The sequence below is a fragment of the Hyla sarda genome, unplaced genomic scaffold (genome assembly GCF_029499605.1).
Source record: "Hyla sarda isolate aHylSar1 unplaced genomic scaffold, aHylSar1.hap1 scaffold_431, whole genome shotgun sequence".
NCBI lineage: Eukaryota > Metazoa > Chordata > Amphibia > Anura > Hylidae > Hyla > Hyla sarda.
The window spans coordinates 53,163-74,781 of NW_026610446.1; the positions used below are offsets into that span (position 1 = coordinate 53,163).

A 21,619-nucleotide genomic window follows, 5' to 3' on the forward strand; every position below is an offset into this window, starting at 1 on the left:
TCACTTCCACAGGCCTTGCAGAGTGTAAACAACAACAACCCAGCTTTGTTGTGTATGTAACCATAGGGATTTGTGATGTCACCTAGAACCTTCACAGCAGCGACAGCTTTATGAGGAGCATCAGCACTGCTCTGCCTGAGCAGAACCATCACCGCCATAGGTTGTCAAATAACCCGGATTTAACCCACACAGGTAAGTCCAATGGGGTGCAGGCATGTCCTCTATGCTTACAGCTTCCCGTGGGTGTTGGTTTGATACCGTTTGGGGACAGCCAAGGAGGCATCTGCAGGCAACAAAGGTAGGTGTGTGCTTGTGTGTGTGTTTCCTATGCAGATCCTAAGCCCAGTGTCACATGCAAGTAGGAGGAGTAAGAAGGGTTCCTGGCAAATCCGGGTTATGGATTGCATTTAAAAAGGCCCCGTGGGAGTGCAATGGGCCCCTGTCTTGCTGCTTAGCAATAATGGTATGGGTTTAGGTTCTGCTGTGTGTACTGGTGGTTGACTGCCCCCCAGCCCAGAGTGTGCATGGAAAATTGTCTGGCAGCCTCCCTGACAGCAAGCAGTGATAGTGCCCATGAAGGGGACCTTGTTGGGCCCGCCCCTTTCACGGTTATCGCTTCTCGGCCTTTTGGCTAAGATCAAGTGTAGTATCTGTTCTTATCAGTTTAATATCTGATACGTCCCCTATCTGGGGACCATATATTAAATGGATTTTTGAGAACGGGGGCCGATTTCGAAGCTTGCTTCCGTCGCCCTATGCATTGACCCGATATGGCAGTATCTTCGGGTACAGTGCACCACCCCCTTACAGGGTTAAAAAGAAAGATTCCTACTTTCATTGCTACCTGCTTGCTGGCTAGCCAGCTAGCCAGCCCTGTGGGCCTTGCTGCTGCTGCTGCAGCCAAAAAACAAAAGGTGGTGCTGCTGCTGCTTCTGCTGCTTCTGCTTCTGCTTGTGTCTGGCCGCTGTTGGAGCGTCCAGGCACAGGACTTCTGCTGCTGCTGACTAAATGGCCTCCTTAATTGGATCATTTGAGTAGCCAGCACACCTGTGCAGGTAGGGCATGACATGATAGGCAGCTGCCTTGATAGCGGGTGGGTGCTGAATGTTCCTAATTGACAAAATAAGATTAATGCTTATGAAGAAATATAAAATCTCATCCCTTCCCCAATATCGCGCCACACCCCTACCCCTTAATTCCCTGGTTGAACTTGATGGACATATGTCTTTTTTCGACCGTACTAACTATGTAACTATGTAACATAACATGGGGGGGGTCTCCTGGCTGTTCACACAGGTGTGTCATTGCTGTACATTGACCATGCATTGCTTCTGTGGTATTGCAAAGGCAAAGACAAATGCTTCCAGCCATCCATTGCACTAATGGATTGGTCATCAGCTGGCTGTCTATGTCCCGCATCAATATAGACCAAAGTACAGAGGGTTAGGCTATGCTATTGTGCACCTACCTGATGCATCAGAAGGTGCGAGGCCCTTGCTAAATTCTGTGCACAGACTTTGAGATCTATACTTTAGACTGTATCTAAACCTGCTCCAACATGGACTGACATTCTGGCCTACTTTCAGCCGATGCGACTTGTCTGTCGCTGAACAGTCGCTTTTTTATGTATTCAGCACCTATGTATAATGTTGTAAAAATGCTCTAGAAGCTAAAGTCGCAGAAATGTCACACATATTTGGCCTGCAACTTTCTGTGCGACAAATTCAGACAGGAAAAATCAGTATAAATCCTTAGAAAATTATCCCCCAGTGTCTCCATCTGCTGGCGGTATTGAATAAGCATTGCTGCACTGATGGGGTATGCATTAGACGAAAAAAAAGAAGAAAAAGAAGAATAATACGCCCAGAAAAGAGGCGAAAAGGAGAAAAACGTAAAAAAACGTGAAAAAAAAGTAAGAGGAAGAGAAGGGAAAAAAAGGTGGAAATGGGTTTAAAAGTGATTTCGGCGGAGAAATATATATATATATATATATATATATATATATATATATATATATACGCGCACACACACACATATATATAAACGTATTCTCCGTTGAGATATTGCAGCCGCTGCTGTGTCCAGGCCCAGGAGCCTTAGCACTGTGCTGTGATGTCACTCAATACCACTGACATCACTAGGTGTAAACAACATCTCTCCTTTGCTGTGTATGTGACTATGGAGCTGTTTGGTGATGTCGTCTATTATGGCCTTCATAGAAGCAACAGGAGATTGTTGCATCCATCTAGAACCCTCAGAACTACAGTGCTATGATGTCACTCACTTCCACAGGCCTTGCAGAGTGTAAACAACAACAACCCAGCTTTGTTGTGTATGTAACCATAGGGATTTGTGATGTCACCTAGAACCTTCACAGCAGCGACAGCTTTATGAGGAGCATCAGCACTGCTCTGCCTGAGCAGAACCATCACCGCCATAGGTTGTCAAATAACCCGGATTTAACCCACACAGGTAAGTCCAATGGGGTGCAGGCATGTCCTCTATGCTTACAGCTTCCCGTGGGTGTTGGTTTGATACCGTTTGGGGACAGCCAAGGAGGCATCTGCAGGCAACAAAGGTAGGTGTGTGCTTGTGTGTGTGTTTCCTATGCAGATCCTAAGCCCAGTGTCACATGCAAGTAGGAGGAGTAAGAAGGGTTCCTGGCAAATCCGGGTTATGGATTGCATTTAAAAAGGCCCCGTGGGAGTGCAATGGGCCCCTGTCTTGCTGCTTAGCAATAATGGTATGGGTTTAGGTTCTGCTGTGTGTACTGGTGGTTGACTGCCCCCCAGCCCAGAGTGTGCATGGAAAATTGTCTGGCAGCCTCCCTGACAGCAAGCAGTGATAGTGCCCATGAAGGGGACCTTGTTGGGCCCGCCCCTTTCACGGTTATCGCTTCTCGGCCTTTTGGCTAAGATCAAGTGTAGTATCTGTTCTTATCAGTTTAATATCTGATACGTCCCCTATCTGGGGACCATATATTAAATGGATTTTTGAGAACGGGGGCCGATTTCGAAGCTTGCTTCCGTCGCCCTATGCATTGACCCGATATGGCAGTATCTTCGGGTACAGTGCACCACCCCCTTACAGGGTTAAAAAGAAAGATTCCTACTTTCATTGCTACCTGCTTGCTGGCTAGCCAGCTAGCCAGCCCTGTGGGCCTTGCTGCTGCTGCTGCAGCCAAAAAACAAAAGGTGGTGCTGCTGCTGCTTCTGCTGCTTCTGCTTCTGCTTGTGTCTGGCCGCTGTTGGAGCGTCCAGGCACAGGACTTCTGCTGCTGCTGACTAAATGGCCTCCTTAATTGGATCATTTGAGTAGCCAGCACACCTGTGCAGGTAGGGCATGACATGATAGGCAGCTGCCTTGATAGCGGGTGGGTGCTGAATGTTCCTAATTGACAAAATAAGATTAATGCTTATGAAGAAATATAAAATCTCATCCCTTCCCCAATATCGCGCCACACCCCTACCCCTTAATTCCCTGGTTGAACTTGATGGACATATGTCTTTTTTCGACCGTACTAACTATGTAACTATGTAACATAACATGGGGGGGGGTCTCCTGGCTGTTCACACAGGTGTGTCATTGCTGTACATTGACCATGCATTGCTTCTGTGGTATTGCAAAGGCAAAGACAAATGCTTCCAGCCATCCATTGCACTAATGGATTGGTCATCAGCTGGCTGTCTATGTCCCGCATCAATATAGACCAAAGTACAGAGGGTTAGGCTATGCTATTGTGCACCTACCTGATGCATCAGAAGGTGCGAGGCCCTTGCTAAATTCTGTGCACAGACTTTGAGATCTATACTTTAGACTGTATCTAAACCTGCTCCAACATGGACTGACATTCTGGCCTACTTTCAGCCGATGCGACTTGTCTGTCGCTGAACAGTCGCTTTTTATGTATTCAGCACCTATGTATAATGTTGTAAAAATGCTCTAGAAGCTAAAGTCGCAGAAATGTCACACATATTTGGCCTGCAACTTTCTGTGCGACAAATTCAGACAGGAAAAATCAGTATAAATCCTTAGAAAATTATCCCCCAGTGTCTCCATCTGCTGGCGGTATTGAATAAGCATTGCTGCACTGATGGGGTATGCATTAGACGAAAAAAAAGAAGAAAAAGAAGAATAATACGCCCAGAAAAGAGGCGAAAAGGAGAAAAACGTAAAAAAACGTGAAAAAAAAGTAAGAGGAAGAGAAGGGAAAAAAAGGTGGAAATGGGTTTAAAAGTGATTTCGGCGGAGAATATATATATATATATATATATATATATATATATATATATATACGCGCACACACACACATATATATAAACGTATTCTCCGTTGAGATATTGCAGCCGCTGCTGTGTCCAGGCCCAGGAGCCTTAGCACTGTGCTGTGATGTCACTCAATACCACTGACATCACTAGGTGTAAACAACATCTCTCCTTTGCTGTGTATGTGACTATGGAGCTGTTTGGTGATGTCGTCTATTATGGCCTTCATAGAAGCAACAGGAGATTGTTGCATCCATCTAGAACCCTCAGAACTACAGTGCTATGATGTCACTCACTTCCACAGGCCTTGCAGAGTGTAAACAACAACAACCCAGCTTTGTTGTGTATGTAACCATAGGGATTTGTGATGTCACCTAGAACCTTCACAGCAGCGACAGCTTTATGAGGAGCATCAGCACTGCTCTGCCTGAGCAGAACCATCACCGCCATAGGTTGTCAAATAACCCGGATTTAACCCACACAGGTAAGTCCAATGGGGTGCAGGCATGTCCTCTATGCTTACAGCTTCCCGTGGGTGTTGGTTTGATACCGTTTGGGGACAGCCAAGGAGGCATCTGCAGGCAACAAAGGTAGGTGTGTGCTTGTGTGTGTGTTTCCTATGCAGATCCTAAGCCCAGTGTCACATGCAAGTAGGAGGAGTAAGAAGGGTTCCTGGCAAATCCGGGTTATGGATTGCATTTAAAAAGGCCCCGTGGGAGTGCAATGGGCCCCTGTCTTGCTGCTTAGCAATAATGGTATGGGTTTAGGTTCTGCTGTGTGTACTGGTGGTTGACTGCCCCCCAGCCCAGAGTGTGCATGGAAAATTGTCTGGCAGCCTCCCTGACAGCAAGCAGTGATAGTGCCCATGAAGGGGACCTTGTTGGGCCCGCCCCTTTCACGGTTATTGCTTCTCGGCCTTTTGGCTAAGATCAAGTGTAGTATCTGTTCTTATCAGTTTAATATCTGATACGTCCCCTATCTGGGGACCATATATTAAATGGATTTTTGAGAACGGGGGCCGATTTCGAAGCTTGCTTCCGTCGCCCTATGCATTGACCCGATATGGCAGTATCTTCGGGTACAGTGCACCACCCCCTTACAGGGTTAAAAAGAAAGATTCCTACTTTCATTGCTACCTGCTTGCTGGCTAGCCAGCTAGCCAGCCCTGTGGGCCTTGCTGCTGCTGCTGCAGCCAAAAAACAAAAGGTGGTGCTGCTGCTGCTTCTGCTGCTTCTGCTTCTGCTTGTGTCTGGCCGCTGTTGGAGCGTCCAGGCACAGGACTTCTGCTGCTGCTGACTAAATGGCCTCCTTAATTGGATCATTTGAGTAGCCAGCACACCTGTGCAGGTAGGGCATGACATGATAGGCAGCTGCCTTGATAGCGGGTGGGTGCTGAATGTTCCTAATTGACAAAATAAGATTAATGCTTATGAAGAAATATAAAATCTCATCCCTTCCCCAATATCGCGCCACACCCCTACCCCTTAATTCCCTGGTTGAACTTGATGGACATATGTCTTTTTTCGACCGTACTAACTATGTAACTATGTAACATAACATGGGGGGGGGTCTCCTGGCTGTTCACACAGGTGTGTCATTGCTGTACATTGACCATGCATTGCTTCTGTGGTATTGCAAAGGCAAAGACAAATGCTTCCAGCCATCCATTGCACTAATGGATTGGTCATCAGCTGGCTGTCTATGTCCCGCATCAATATAGACCAAAGTACAGAGGGTTAGGCTATGCTATTGTGCACCTACCTGATGCATCAGAAGGTGCGAGGCCCTTGCTAAATTCTGTGCACAGACTTTGAGATCTATACTTTAGACTGTATCTAAACCTGCTCCAACATGGACTGACATTCTGGCCTACTTTCAGCCGATGCGACTTGTCTGTCGCTGAACAGTCGCTTTTTATGTATTCAGCACCTATGTATAATGTTGTAAAAATGCTCTAGAAGCTAAAGTCGCAGAAATGTCACACATATTTGGCCTGCAACTTTCTGTGCGACAAATTCAGACAGGAAAAATCAGTATAAATCCTTAGAAAATTATCCCCCAGTGTCTCCATCTGCTGGCGGTATTGAATAAGCATTGCTGCACTGATGGGGTATGCATTAGACGAAAAAAAAGAAGAAAAAGAAGAATAATACGCCCAGAAAAGAGGCGAAAAGGAGAAAAACGTAAAAAAACGTGAAAAAAAAGTAAGAGGAAGAGAAGGGAAAAAAAGGTGGAAATGGGTTTAAAAGTGATTTCGGCGGAGAAATATATATATATATATATATATATATATATATATATATATACGCGCACACACACACATATATATAAACGTATTCTCCGTTGAGATATTGCAGCCGCTGCTGTGTCCAGGCCCAGGAGCCTTAGCACTGTGCTGTGATGTCACTCAATACCACTGACATCACTAGGTGTAAACAACATCTCTCCTTTGCTGTGTATGTGACTATGGAGCTGTTTGGTGATGTCGTCTATTATGGCCTTCATAGAAGCAACAGGAGATTGTTGCATCCATCTAGAACCCTCAGAACTACAGTGCTATGATGTCACTCACTTCCACAGGCCTTGCAGAGTGTAAACAACAACAACCCAGCTTTGTTGTGTATGTAACCATAGGGATTTGTGATGTCACCTAGAACCTTCACAGCAGCGACAGCTTTATGAGGAGCATCAGCACTGCTCTGCCTGAGCAGAACCATCACCGCCATAGGTTGTCAAATAACCCGGATTTAACCCACACAGGTAAGTCCAATGGGGTGCAGGCATGTCCTCTATGCTTACAGCTTCCCGTGGGTGTTGGTTTGATACCGTTTGGGGACAGCCAAGGAGGCATCTGCAGGCAACAAAGGTAGGTGTGTGCTTGTGTGTGTGTTTCCTATGCAGATCCTAAGCCCAGTGTCACATGCAAGTAGGAGGAGTAAGAAGGGTTCCTGGCAAATCCGGGTTATGGATTGCATTTAAAAAGGCCCCGTGGGAGTGCAATGGGCCCCTGTCTTGCTGCTTAGCAATAATGGTATGGGTTTAGGTTCTGCTGTGTGTACTGGTGGTTGACTGCCCCCCAGCCCAGAGTGTGCATGGAAAATTGTCTGGCAGCCTCCCTGACAGCAAGCAGTGATAGTGCCCATGAAGGGGACCTTGTTGGGCCCGCCCCTTTCACGGTTATCGCTTCTCGGCCTTTTGGCTAAGATCAAGTGTAGTATCTGTTCTTATCAGTTTAATATCTGATACGTCCCCTATCTGGGGACCATATATTAAATGGATTTTTGAGAACGGGGGCCGATTTCGAAGCTTGCTTCCGTCGCCCTATGCATTGACCCGATATGGCAGTATCTTCGGGTACAGTGCACCACCCCCTTACAGGGTTAAAAAGAAAGATTCCTACTTTCATTGCTACCTGCTTGCTGGCTAGCCAGCTAGCCAGCCCTGTGGGCCTTGCTGCTGCTGCTGCAGCCAAAAAACAAAAGGTGGTGCTGCTGCTGCTTCTGCTGCTTCTGCTTCTGCTTGTGTCTGGCCGCTGTTGGAGCGTCCAGGCACAGGACTTCTGCTGCTGCTGACTAAATGGCCTCCTTAATTGGATCATTTGAGTAGCCAGCACACCTGTGCAGGTAGGGCATGACATGATAGGCAGCTGCCTTGATAGCGGGTGGGTGCTGAATGTTCCTAATTGACAAAATAAGATTAATGCTTATGAAGAAATATAAAATCTCATCCCTTCCCCAATATCGCGCCACACCCCTACCCCTTAATTCCCTGGTTGAACTTGATGGACATATGTCTTTTTTCGACCGTACTAACTATGTAACTATGTAACATAACATGGGGGGGGTCTCCTGGCTGTTCACACAGGTGTGTCATTGCTGTACATTGACCATGCATTGCTTCTGTGGTATTGCAAAGGCAAAGACAAATGCTTCCAGCCATCCATTGCACTAATGGATTGGTCATCAGCTGGCTGTCTATGTCCCGCATCAATATAGACCAAAGTACAGAGGGTTAGGCTATGCTATTGTGCACCTACCTGATGCATCAGAAGGTGCGAGGCCCTTGCTAAATTCTGTGCACAGACTTTGAGATCTATACTTTAGACTGTATCTAAACCTGCTCCAACATGGACTGACATTCTGGCCTACTTTCAGCCGATGCGACTTGTCTGTCGCTGAACAGTCGCTTTTTATGTATTCAGCACCTATGTATAATGTTGTAAAAATGCTCTAGAAGCTAAAGTCGCAGAAATGTCACACATATTTGGCCTGCAACTTTCTGTGCGACAAATTCAGACAGGAAAAATCAGTATAAATCCTTAGAAAATTATCCCCCAGTGTCTCCATCTGCTGGCGGTATTGAATAAGCATTGCTGCACTGATGGGGTATGCATTAGACGAAAAAAAAGAAGAAAAAGAAGAATAATACGCCCAGAAAAGAGGCGAAAAGGAGAAAAACGTAAAAAAACGTGAAAAAAAAGTAAGAGGAAGAGAAGGGAAAAAAAGGTGGAAATGGGTTTAAAAGTGATTTCGGCGGAGAAATATATATATATATATATATATATATATATATATATATATATATATACGCGCACACACACACATATATATAAACGTATTCTCCGTTGAGATATTGCAGCCGCTGCTGTGTCCAGGCCCAGGAGCCTTAGCACTGTGCTGTGATGTCACTCAATACCACTGACATCACTAGGTGTAAACAACATCTCTCCTTTGCTGTGTATGTGACTATGGAGCTGTTTGGTGATGTCGTCTATTATGGCCTTCATAGAAGCAACAGGAGATTGTTGCATCCATCTAGAACCCTCAGAACTACAGTGCTATGATGTCACTCACTTCCACAGGCCTTGCAGAGTGTAAACAACAACAACCCAGCTTTGTTGTGTATGTAACCATAGGGATTTGTGATGTCACCTAGAACCTTCACAGCAGCGACAGCTTTATGAGGAGCATCAGCACTGCTCTGCCTGAGCAGAACCATCACCGCCATAGGTTGTCAAATAACCCGGATTTAACCCACACAGGTAAGTCCAATGGGGTGCAGGCATGTCCTCTATGCTTACAGCTTCCCGTGGGTGTTGGTTTGATACCGTTTGGGGACAGCCAAGGAGGCATCTGCAGGCAACAAAGGTAGGTGTGTGCTTGTGTGTGTGTTTCCTATGCAGATCCTAAGCCCAGTGTCACATGCAAGTAGGAGGAGTAAGAAGGGTTCCTGGCAAATCCGGGTTATGGATTGCATTTAAAAAGGCCCCGTGGGAGTGCAATGGGCCCCTGTCTTGCTGCTTAGCAATAATGGTATGGGTTTAGGTTCTGCTGTGTGTACTGGTGGTTGACTGCCCCCCAGCCCAGAGTGTGCATGGAAAATTGTCTGGCAGCCTCCCTGACAGCAAGCAGTGATAGTGCCCATGAAGGGGACCTTGTTGGGCCCGCCCCTTTCACGGTTATCGCTTCTCGGCCTTTTGGCTAAGATCAAGTGTAGTATCTGTTCTTATCAGTTTAATATCTGATACGTCCCCTATCTGGGGACCATATATTAAATGGATTTTTGAGAACGGGGGCCGATTTCGAAGCTTGCTTCCGTCGCCCTATGCATTGACCCGATATGGCAGTATCTTCGGGTACAGTGCACCACCCCCTTACAGGGTTAAAAAGAAAGATTCCTACTTTCATTGCTACCTGCTTGCTGGCTAGCCAGCTAGCCAGCCCTGTGGGCCTTGCTGCTGCTGCTGCAGCCAAAAAACAAAAGGTGGTGCTGCTGCTGCTTCTGCTGCTTCTGCTTCTGCTTGTGTCTGGCCGCTGTTGGAGCGTCCAGGCACAGGACTTCTGCTGCTGCTGACTAAATGGCCTCCTTAATTGGATCATTTGAGTAGCCAGCACACCTGTGCAGGTAGGGCATGACATGATAGGCAGCTGCCTTGATAGCGGGTGGGTGCTGAATGTTCCTAATTGACAAAATAAGATTAATGCTTATGAAGAAATATAAAATCTCATCCCTTCCCCAATATCGCGCCACACCCCTACCCCTTAATTCCCTGGTTGAACTTGATGGACATATGTCTTTTTTCGACCGTACTAACTATGTAACTATGTAACATAACATGGGGGGGGTCTCCTGGCTGTTCACACAGGTGTGTCATTGCTGTACATTGACCATGCATTGCTTCTGTGGTATTGCAAAGGCAAAGACAAATGCTTCCAGCCATCCATTGCACTAATGGATTGGTCATCAGCTGGCTGTCTATGTCCCGCATCAATATAGACCAAAGTACAGAGGGTTAGGCTATGCTATTGTGCACCTACCTGATGCATCAGAAGGTGCGAGGCCCTTGCTAAATTCTGTGCACAGACTTTGAGATCTATACTTTAGACTGTATCTAAACCTGCTCCAACATGGACTGACATTCTGGCCTACTTTCAGCCGATGCGACTTGTCTGTCGCTGAACAGTCGCTTTTTATGTATTCAGCACCTATGTATAATGTTGTAAAAATGCTCTAGAAGCTAAAGTCGCAGAAATGTCACACATATTTGGCCTGCAACTTTCTGTGCGACAAATTCAGACAGGAAAAATCAGTATAAATCCTTAGAAAATTATCCCCCAGTGTCTCCATCTGCTGGCGGTATTGAATAAGCATTGCTGCACTGATGGGGTATGCATTAGACGAAAAAAAAGAAGAAAAAGAAGAATAATACGCCCAGAAAAGAGGCGAAAAGGAGAAAAACGTAAAAAAACGTGAAAAAAAAGTAAGAGGAAGAGAAGGGAAAAAAAGGTGGAAATGGGTTTAAAAGTGATTTCGGCGGAGATATATATATATATATATATATATATATATATATATATATATATATATATACGCGCACACACACACATATATATAAACGTATTCTCCGTTGAGATATTGCAGCCGCTGCTGTGTCCAGGCCCAGGAGCCTTAGCACTGTGCTGTGATGTCACTCAATACCACTGACATCACTAGGTGTAAACAACATCTCTCCTTTGCTGTGTATGTGACTATGGAGCTGTTTGGTGATGTCGTCTATTATGGCCTTCATAGAAGCAACAGGAGATTGTTGCATCCATCTAGAACCCTCAGAACTACAGTGCTATGATGTCACTCACTTCCACAGGCCTTGCAGAGTGTAAACAACAACAACCCAGCTTTGTTGTGTATGTAACCATAGGGATTTGTGATGTCACCTAGAACCTTCACAGCAGCGACAGCTTTATGAGGAGCATCAGCACTGCTCTGCCTGAGCAGAACCATCACCGCCATAGGTTGTCAAATAACCCGGATTTAACCCACACAGGTAAGTCCAATGGGGTGCAGGCATGTCCTCTATGCTTACAGCTTCCCGTGGGTGTTGGTTTGATACCGTTTGGGGACAGCCAAGGAGGCATCTGCAGGCAACAAAGGTAGGTGTGTGCTTGTGTGTGTGTTTCCTATGCAGATCCTAAGCCCAGTGTCACATGCAAGTAGGAGGAGTAAGAAGGGTTCCTGGCAAATCCGGGTTATGGATTGCATTTAAAAAGGCCCTGTGGGAGTGCAATGGGCCCCTGTCTTGCTGCTTAGCAATAATGGTATGGGTTTAGGTTCTGCTGTGTGTACTGGTGGTTGACTGCCCCCCAGCCCAGAGTGTGCATGGAAAATTGTCTGGCAGCCTCCCTGACAGCAAGCAGTGATAGTGCCCATGAAGGGGACCTTGTTGGGCCCGCCCCTTTCACGGTTATCGCTTCTCGGCCTTTTGGCTAAGATCAAGTGTAGTATCTGTTCTTATCAGTTTAATATCTGATACGTCCCCTATCTGGGGACCATATATTAAATGGATTTTTGAGAACGGGGGCCGATTTCGAAGCTTGCTTCCGTCGCCCTATGCATTGACCCGATATGGCAGTATCTTCGGGTACAGTGCACCACCCCCTTACAGGGTTAAAAAGAAAGATTCCTACTTTCATTGCTACCTGCTTGCTGGCTAGCCAGCTAGCCAGCCCTGTGGGCCTTGCTGCTGCTGCTGCAGCCAAAAAACAAAAGGTGGTGCTGCTGCTGCTTCTGCTGCTTCTGCTTCTGCTTGTGTCTGGCCGCTGTTGGAGCGTCCAGGCACAGGACTTCTGCTGCTGCTGACTAAATGGCCTCCTTAATTGGATCATTTGAGTAGCCAGCACACCTGTGCAGGTAGGGCATGACATGATAGGCAGCTGCCTTGATAGCGGGTGGGTGCTGAATGTTCCTAATTGACAAAATAAGATTAATGCTTATGAAGAAATATAAAATCTCATCCCTTCCCCAATATCGCGCCACACCCCTACCCCTTAATTCCCTGGTTGAACTTGATGGACATATGTCTTTTTTCGACCGTACTAACTATGTAACTATGTAACATAACATGGGGGGGGTCTCCTGGCTGTTCACACAGGTGTGTCATTGCTGTACATTGACCATGCATTGCTTCTGTGGTATTGCAAAGGCAAAGACAAATGCTTCCAGCCATCCATTGCACTAATGGATTGGTCATCAGCTGGCTGTCTATGTCCCGCATCAATATAGACCAAAGTACAGAGGGTTAGGCTATGCTATTGTGCACCTACCTGATGCATCAGAAGGTGCGAGGCCCTTGCTAAATTCTGTGCACAGACTTTGAGATCTATACTTTAGACTGTATCTAAACCTGCTCCAACATGGACTGACATTCTGGCCTACTTTCAGCCGATGCGACTTGTCTGTCGCTGAACAGTCGCTTTTTATGTATTCAGCACCTATGTATAATGTTGTAAAAATGCTCTAGAAGCTAAAGTCGCAGAAATGTCACACATATTTGGCCTGCAACTTTCTGTGCGACAAATTCAGACAGGAAAAATCAGTATAAATCCTTAGAAAATTATCCCCCAGTGTCTCCATCTGCTGGCGGTATTGAATAAGCATTGCTGCACTGATGGGGTATGCATTAGACGAAAAAAAAGAAGAAAAAGAAGAATAATACGCCCAGAAAAGAGGCGAAAAGGAGAAAAACGTAAAAAAACGTGAAAAAAAAGTAAGAGGAAGAGAAGGGAAAAAAAGGTGGAAATGGGTTTAAAAGTGATTTCGGCGGAGAAATATATATATATATATATATATATATATATATATATATACGCGCACACACACACATATATATAAACGTATTCTCCGTTGAGATATTGCAGCCGCTGCTGTGTCCAGGCCCAGGAGCCTTAGCACTGTGCTGTGATGTCACTCAATACCACTGACATCACTAGGTGTAAACAACATCTCTCCTTTGCTGTGTATGTGACTATGGAGCTGTTTGGTGATGTCGTCTATTATGGCCTTCATAGAAGCAACAGGAGATTGTTGCATCCATCTAGAACCCTCAGAACTACAGTGCTATGATGTCACTCACTTCCACAGGCCTTGCAGAGTGTAAACAACAACAACCCAGCTTTGTTGTGTATGTAACCATAGGGATTTGTGATGTCACCTAGAACCTTCACAGCAGCGACAGCTTTATGAGGAGCATCAGCACTGCTCTGCCTGAGCAGAACCATCACCGCCATAGGTTGTCAAATAACCCGGATTTAACCCACACAGGTAAGTCCAATGGGGTGCAGGCATGTCCTCTATGCTTACAGCTTCCCGTGGGTGTTGGTTTGATACCGTTTGGGGACAGCCAAGGAGGCATCTGCAGGCAACAAAGGTAGGTGTGTGCTTGTGTGTGTGTTTCCTATGCAGATCCTAAGCCCAGTGTCACATGCAAGTAGGAGGAGTAAGAAGGGTTCCTGGCAAATCCGGGTTATGGATTGCATTTAAAAAGGCCCCGTGGGAGTGCAATGGGCCCCTGTCTTGCTGCTTAGCAATAATGGTATGGGTTTAGGTTCTGCTGTGTGTACTGGTGGTTGACTGCCCCCCAGCCCAGAGTGTGCATGGAAAATTGTCTGGCAGCCTCCCTGACAGCAAGCAGTGATAGTGCCCATGAAGGGGACCTTGTTGGGCCCGCCCCTTTCACGGTTATCGCTTCTCGGCCTTTTGGCTAAGATCAAGTGTAGTATCTGTTCTTATCAGTTTAATATCTGATACGTCCCCTATCTGGGGACCATATATTAAATGGATTTTTGAGAACGGGGGCCGATTTCGAAGCTTGCTTCCGTCGCCCTATGCATTGACCCGATATGGCAGTATCTTCGGGTACAGTGCACCACCCCCTTACAGGGTTAAAAAGAAAGATTCCTACTTTCATTGCTACCTGCTTGCTGGCTAGCCAGCTAGCCAGCCCTGTGGGCCTTGCTGCTGCTGCTGCAGCCAAAAAACAAAAGGTGGTGCTGCTGCTGCTTCTGCTGCTTCTGCTTCTGCTTGTGTCTGGCCGCTGTTGGAGCGTCCAGGCACAGGACTTCTGCTGCTGCTGACTAAATGGCCTCCTTAATTGGATCATTTGAGTAGCCAGCACACCTGTGCAGGTAGGGCATGACATGATAGGCAGCTGCCTTGATAGCGGGTGGGTGCTGAATGTTCCTAATTGACAAAATAAGATTAATGCTTATGAAGAAATATAAAATCTCATCCCTTCCCCAATATCGCGCCACACCCCTACCCCTTAATTCCCTGGTTGAACTTGATGGACATATGTCTTTTTTCGACCGTACTAACTATGTAACTATGTAACATAACATGGGGGGGGTCTCCTGGCTGTTCACACAGGTGTGTCATTGCTGTACATTGACCATGCATTGCTTCTGTGGTATTGCAAAGGCAAAGACAAATGCTTCCAGCCATCCATTGCACTAATGGATTGGTCATCAGCTGGCTGTCTATGTCCCGCATCAATATAGACCAAAGTACAGAGGGTTAGGCTATGCTATTGTGCACCTACCTGATGCATCAGAAGGTGCGAGGCCCTTGCTAAATTCTGTGCACAGACTTTGAGATCTATACTTTAGACTGTATCTAAACCTGCTCCAACATGGACTGACATTCTGGCCTACTTTCAGCCGATGCGACTTGTCTGTCGCTGAACAGTCGCTTTTTATGTATTCAGCACCTATGTATAATGTTGTAAAAATGCTCTAGAAGCTAAAGTCGCAGAAATGTCACACATATTTGGCCTGCAACTTTCTGTGCGACAAATTCAGACAGGAAAAATCAGTATAAATCCTTAGAAAATTATCCCCCAGTGTCTCCATCTGCTGGCGGTATTGAATAAGCATTGCTGCACTGATGGGGTATGCATTAGACGAAAAAAAAGAAGAAAAAGAAGAATAATACGCCCAGAAAAGAGGCGAAAAGGAGAAAAACGTAAAAAAACGTGAAAAAAAAGTAAGAGGAAGAGAAGGGAAAAAAAGGTGGAAATGGGTTTAAAAGTGATTTCGGCGGAGAAATATATATATATATATATATATATATATATATATATATATATATATATATATACGCGCACACACACACATATATATAAACGTATTCTCCGTTGAGATATTGCAGCCGCTGCTGTGTCCAGGCCCAGGAGCCTTAGCACTGTGCTGTGATGTCACTCAATACCACTGACATCACTAGGTGTAAACAACATCTCTCCTTTGCTGTGTATGTGACTATGGAGCTGTTTGGTGATGTCGTCTATTATGGCCTTCATAGAAGCAACAGGAGATTGTTGCATCCATCTAGAACCCTCAGAACTACAGTGCTATGATGTCACTCACTTCCACAGGCCTTGCAGAGTGTAAACAACAACAACCCAGCTTTGTTGTGTATGTAACCATAGGGATTTGTGATGTCACCTAGAACCTTCACAGCAGCGACAGCTTTATGAGGAGCATCAGCACTGCTCTGCCTGAGCAGAACCATCACCGCCATAGGTTGTCAAATAACCCGGATTTAACCCACACAGGTAAGTCCAATGGGGTGCAGGCATGTCCTCTATGCTTACAGCTTCCCGTGGGTGTTGGTTTGATACCGTTTGGGGACAGCCAAGGAGGCATCTGCAGGCAACAAAGGTAGGTGTGTGCTTGTGTGTGTGTTTCCTATGCAGATCCTAAGCCCAGTGTCACATGCAAGTAGGAGGAGTAAGAAGGGTTCCTGGCAAATCCGGGTTATGGATTGCATTTAAAAAGGCCCCGTGGGAGTGCAATGGGCCCCTGTCTTGCTGCTTAGCAATAATGGTATGGGTTTAGGTTCTGCTGTGTGTACTGGTGGTTGACTGCCCCCCAGCCCAGAGTGTGCATGGAAAATTGTCTGGCAGCCTCCCTGACAGCAAGCAGTGATAGTGCCCATGAAGGGGACCTTGTTGGGCCCGCCCCTTTCACGGTTATCGCTTCTCGGCCTTTTGGCTAAGATCAAGTGTAGTATCTGTTCTTATCAGTTTAATATCTGATACGTCCCCTATCTGGGGACCATATATTAAATGGATTTTTGAGAACGGGGGCCGATTTCGAAGCTTGCTTCCGTCGCCCTATGCATTGACCCGATATGGCAGTATCTTCGGGTACAGTGCACCACCCCCTTACAGGGTTAAAAAGAAAGATTCCTACTTTCATTGCTACCTGCTTGCTGGCTAGCCAGCTAGCCAGCCCTGTGGGCCTTGCTGCTGCTGCTGCAGCCAAAAAACAAAAGGTGGTGCTGCTGCTGCTTCTGCTGCTTCTGCTTCTGCTTGTGTCTGGCCGCTGTTGGAGCGTCCAGGCACAGGACTTCTGCTGCTGCTGACTAAATGGCCTCCTTAATTGGATCATTTGAGTAGCCAGCACACCTGTGCAGGTAGGGCATGACATGATAGGCAGCTGCCTTGATAGCGGGTGGGTGCTGAATGTTCCTAATTGACAAAATAAGATTAATGCTTATGAAGAAATATAAAATCTCATCCCTTCCCCAATATCGCGCCACACCCCTACCCCTTAATTCCCTGGTTGAACTTGATGGACATATGTCTTTTTTCGACCGTACTAACTATGTAACTATGTAACATAACATGGGGGGGGTCTCCTGGCTGTTCACACAGGTGTGTCATTGCTGTACATTGACCATGCATTGCTTCTGTGGTATTGCAAAGGCAAAGACAAATGCTTCCAGCCATCCATTGCACTAATGGATTGGTCATCAGCTGGCTGTCTATGTCCCGCATCAATATAGACCAAAGTACAGAGGGTTAGGCTATGCTATTGTGCACCTACCTGATGCATCAGAAGGTGCGAGGCCCTTGCTAAATTCTGTGCACAGACTTTGAGATCTATACTTTAGACTGTATCTAAACCTGCTCCAACATGGACTGACATTCTGGCCTACTTTCAGCCGATGCGACTTGTCTGTCGCTGAACAGTCGCTTTTTATGTATTCAGCACCTATGTATAATGTTGTAAAAATGCTCTAGAAGCTAAAGTCGCAGAAATGTCACACATATTTGGCCTGCAACTTTCTGTGCGACAAATTCAGACAGGAAAAATCAGTATAAATCCTTAGAAAATTATCCCCCAGTGTCTCCATCTGCTGGCGGTATTGAATAAGCATTGCTGCACTGATGGGGTATGCATTAGACGAAAAAAAAGAAGAAAAAGAAGAATAATACGCCCAGAAAAGAGGCGAAAAGGAGAAAAACGTAAAAAAACGTGAAAAAAAAGTAAGAGGAAGAGAAGGGAAAAAAAGGTGGAAATGGGTTTAAAAGTGATTTCGGCGGAGAAATATATATATATATATATATATATATATATATATATATATATATACGCGCACACACACACATATATATAAACGTATTCTCCGTTGAGATATTGCAGCCGCTGCTGTGTCCAGGCCCAGGAGCCTTAGCACTGTGCTGTGATGTCACTCAATACCACTGCTGACATCACTAGGTGTAAACAACATCTCTCCTTTGCTGTGTATGTGACTATGGAGCTGTTTGGTGATGTCGTCTATTATGGCCTTCATAGAAGCAACAGGAGATTGTTGCATCCATCTAGAACCCTCAGAACTACAGTGCTATGATGTCACTCACTTCCACAGGCCTTGCAGAGTGTAAACAACAACAACCCAGCTTTGTTGTGTATGTAACCATAGGGATTTGTGATGTCACCTAGAACCTTCACAGCAGCGACAGCTTTATGAGGAGCATCAGCACTGCTCTGCCTGAGCAGAACCATCACCGCCATAGGTTGTCAAATAACCCGGATTTAACCCACACAGGTAAGTCCAATGGGGTGCAGGCATGTCCTCTATGCTTACAGCTTCCCGTGGGTGTTGGTTTGATACCGTTTGGGGACAGCCAAGGAGGCATCTGCAGGCAACAAAGGTAGGTGTGTGCTTGTGTGTGTGTTTCCTATGCAGATCCTAAGCCCAGTGTCACATGCAAGTAGGAGGAGTAAGAAGGGTTCCTGGCAAATCCGGGTTATGGATTGCATTTAAAAAGGCCCCGTGGGAGTGCAATGGGCCCCTGTCTTGCTGCTTAGCAATAATGGTATGGGTTTAGGTTCTGCTGTGTGTACTGGTGGTTGACTGCCCCCCAGCCCAGAGTGTGCATGGAAAATTGTCTGGCAGCCTCCCTGACAGCAAGCAGTGATAGTGCCCATGAAGGGGACCTTGTTGGGCCCGCCCCTTTCACGGTTATCGCTTCTCGGCCTTTTGGCTAAGATCAAGTGTAGTATCTGTTCTTATCAGTTTAATATCTGATACGTCCCCTATCTGGGGACCATATATTAAATGGATTTTTGAGAACGGGGGCCGATTTCGAAGCTTGCTTCCGTCGCCCTATGCATTGACCCGATATGGCAGTATCTTCGGGTACAGTGCACCACCCCCTTACAGGGTTAAAAAGAAAGATTCCTACTTTCATTGCTACCTGCTTGCTGGCTAGCCAGCTAGCCAGCCCTGTGGGCCTTGCTGCTGCTGCTGCAGCCAAAAAACAAAAGGTGGTGCTGCTGCTGCTTCTGCTGCTTCTGCTTCTGCTTGTGTCTGGCCGCTGTTGGAGCGTCCAGGCACAGGACTTCTGCTGCTGCTGACTAAATGGCCTCCTTAATTGGATCATTTGAGTAGCCAGCACACCTGTGCAGGTAGGGCATGACATGATAGGCAGCTGCCTTGATAGCGGGTGGGTGCTGAATGTTCCTAATTGACAAAATAAGATTAATGCTTATGAAGAAATATAAAATCTCATCCCTTCCCCAATATCGCGCCACACCCCTACCCCTTAATTCCCTGGTTGAACTTGATGGACATATGTCTTTTTTCGACCGTACTAACTATGTAACTATGTAACATAACATGGGGGGGGTCTCCTGGCTGTTCACACAGGTGTGTCATTGCTGTACATTGACCATGCATTGCTTCTGTGGTATTGCAAAGGCAAAGACAAATGCTTCCAGCCATCCATTGCACTAATGGATTGGTCATCAGCTGGCTGTCTATGTCCCGCATCAATATAGACCAAAGTACAGAGGGTTAGGCTATGCTATTGTGCACCTACCTGATGCATCAGAAGGTGCGAGGCCCTTGCTAAATTCTGTGCACAGACTTTGAGATCTATACTTTAGACTGTATCTAAACCTGCTCCAACATGGACTGACATTCTGGCCTACTTTCAGCCGATGCGACTTGTCTGTCGCTGAACAGTCGCTTTTTATGTATTCAGCACCTATGTATAATGTTGTAAAAATGCTCTAGAAGCTAAAGTCGCAGAAATGTCACACATATTTGGCCTGCAACTTTCTGTGCGACAAATTCAGACAGGAAAAATCAGTATAAATCCTTAGAAAATTATCCCCCAGTGTCTCCATCTGCTGGCGGTATTGAATAAGCATTGCTGCACTGATGGGGTATGCATTAGACGAAAAAAAAGAAGAAAAAGAAGAATAATACGCCCAGAAAAGAGGCGAAAAGGAGAAAAACGTAAAAAAACGTGAAAAAAAAGTAAGAGGAAGAGAAGGGAAAAAAAGGTGGAAATGGGTTTAAAAGTGATTTCGGCGGAGAAATATATATATATATATATATATATATATATATATATATATATATATATACGCGCACACACACACATATATATAAACGTATTCTCCGTTGAGATATTGCAGCCGCTGCTGTGTCCAGGCCCAGGAGCCTTAGCACTGTGCTGTGATGTCACTCAATACCACTGACATCACTAGGTGTAAACAACATCTCTCCTTTGCTGTGTATGTGACTATGGAGCTGTTTGGTGATGTCGTCTATTATGGCCTTCATAGAAGCAACAGGAGATTGTTGCATCCATCTAGAACCCTCAGAACTACAGTGCTATGATGTCACTCACTTCCACAGGCCTTGCAGAGTGTAAACAACAACAACCCAGCTTTGTTGTGTATGTAACCATAGGGATTTGTGATGTCACCTAGAACCTTCACAGCAGCGACAGCTTTATGAGGAGCATCAGCACTGCTCTGCCTGAGCAGAACCATCACCGCCATAGGTTGTCAAATAACCCGGATTTAACCCACACAGGTAAGTCCAATGGGGTGCAGGCATGTCCTCTATGCTTACAGCTTCCCGTGGGTGTTGGTTTGATACCGTTTGGGGACAGCCAAGGAGGCATCTGCAGGCAACAAAGGTAGGTGTGTGCTTGTGTGTGTGTTTCCTATGCAGATCCTAAGCCCAGTGTCACATGCAAGTAGGAGGAGTAAGAAGGGTTCCTGGCAAATCCGGGTTATGGATTGCATTTAAAAAGGCCCCGTGGGAGTGCAATGGGCCCCTGTCTTGCTGCTTAGCAATAATGGTATGGGTTTAGGTTCTGCTGTGTGTACTGGTGGTTGACTGCCCCCCAGCCCAGAGTGTGCATGGAAAATTGTCTGGCAGCCTCCCTGACAGCAAGCAGTGATAGTGCCCATGAAGGGGACCTTGTTGGGCCCGCCCCTTTCACGGTTATCGCTTCTCGGCCTTTTGGCTAAGATCAAGTGTAGTATCTGTTCTTATCAGTTTTCATGCTGGTGGGGATGGGTGCTGCATGGAGGATGCAGGTGTACCAGGGCTTTCCGGGGCTGGTTCTGAGGAATCAGCTCGACGGCTGCCCCGATGTGACCTGTTCCCTCCGGGTCTCGCCATGAGGCTGAGAGGGTCTAGAGCCGAGGTACTTTTGTGCCTCGGGGAGTGGTGACCCCGAGGTGCCGAAACTCACTGGGAGGATAGGCTCACTGAGTTGAAGCACGGGCACCATAATCTCTTCACCTTGTGGCACTCACCTCTTGATTCCCGGCCTTCTGGCTAGGATCAGAGAAATTTTTATAGATCCGGCCGGATGTCCGGGCAGTATATCTGCACACATTCACTTATTTATTTCTTTTTTGTCTCACTGTGTCACTTTTTGTGTGTTGTGTGTTCACAGGATTGGTCAGGATGCGGTAGCCCTTCTG

General features: G+C 46.2%; 9 non-coding genes and 1 pseudogene across 9 annotated transcripts; all 10 read left to right on the forward strand.

The window, feature by feature from the left end:
* The first annotated feature begins 611 nt into the window (after nucleotides 1-611).
* On the forward strand, nucleotides 612-802 carry LOC130334281 (U2 spliceosomal RNA). Its single transcript, XR_008876109.1, has one exon. It is a non-coding gene; the product is annotated as a U2 spliceosomal RNA (small nuclear RNA).
* Nucleotides 803-2,891: 2,089 nt separating this feature from the next.
* On the forward strand, nucleotides 2,892-3,082 carry LOC130334282 (U2 spliceosomal RNA). The gene has a single exon (XR_008876110.1). It is a non-coding gene; the product is annotated as a U2 spliceosomal RNA (small nuclear RNA).
* Nucleotides 3,083-5,168: 2,086 nt separating this feature from the next.
* LOC130334252 (U2 spliceosomal RNA) lies at nucleotides 5,169-5,359 on the forward strand. The gene has a single exon (XR_008876086.1). It is a non-coding gene; the product is annotated as a U2 spliceosomal RNA (small nuclear RNA).
* A 2,085-nt stretch (nucleotides 5,360-7,444) lies between these two features.
* On the forward strand, nucleotides 7,445-7,635 carry LOC130334284 (U2 spliceosomal RNA). Its single transcript, XR_008876111.1, has one exon. It is a non-coding gene; the product is annotated as a U2 spliceosomal RNA (small nuclear RNA).
* Nucleotides 7,636-9,725: 2,090 nt separating this feature from the next.
* Nucleotides 9,726-9,916, forward strand: LOC130334285 (U2 spliceosomal RNA). The gene has a single exon (XR_008876112.1). It is a non-coding gene; the product is annotated as a U2 spliceosomal RNA (small nuclear RNA).
* Nucleotides 9,917-12,008: 2,092 nt separating this feature from the next.
* On the forward strand, nucleotides 12,009-12,199 carry LOC130334286 (U2 spliceosomal RNA). The gene has a single exon (XR_008876113.1). It is a non-coding gene; the product is annotated as a U2 spliceosomal RNA (small nuclear RNA).
* A 2,082-nt stretch (nucleotides 12,200-14,281) lies between these two features.
* Nucleotides 14,282-14,472, forward strand: LOC130334288 (U2 spliceosomal RNA). The gene has a single exon (XR_008876115.1). It is a non-coding gene; the product is annotated as a U2 spliceosomal RNA (small nuclear RNA).
* Nucleotides 14,473-16,568: 2,096 nt separating this feature from the next.
* Nucleotides 16,569-16,759, forward strand: LOC130334289 (U2 spliceosomal RNA). Its single transcript, XR_008876116.1, has one exon. It is a non-coding gene; the product is annotated as a U2 spliceosomal RNA (small nuclear RNA).
* Nucleotides 16,760-18,850: 2,091 nt separating this feature from the next.
* Nucleotides 18,851-19,041, forward strand: LOC130334290 (U2 spliceosomal RNA). The gene has a single exon (XR_008876117.1). It is a non-coding gene; the product is annotated as a U2 spliceosomal RNA (small nuclear RNA).
* A 2,092-nt stretch (nucleotides 19,042-21,133) lies between these two features.
* Nucleotides 21,134-21,293, forward strand: LOC130334266 (U2 spliceosomal RNA; annotated as a pseudogene).
* The last annotated feature ends 326 nt before the right edge of the window (nucleotides 21,294-21,619 follow it).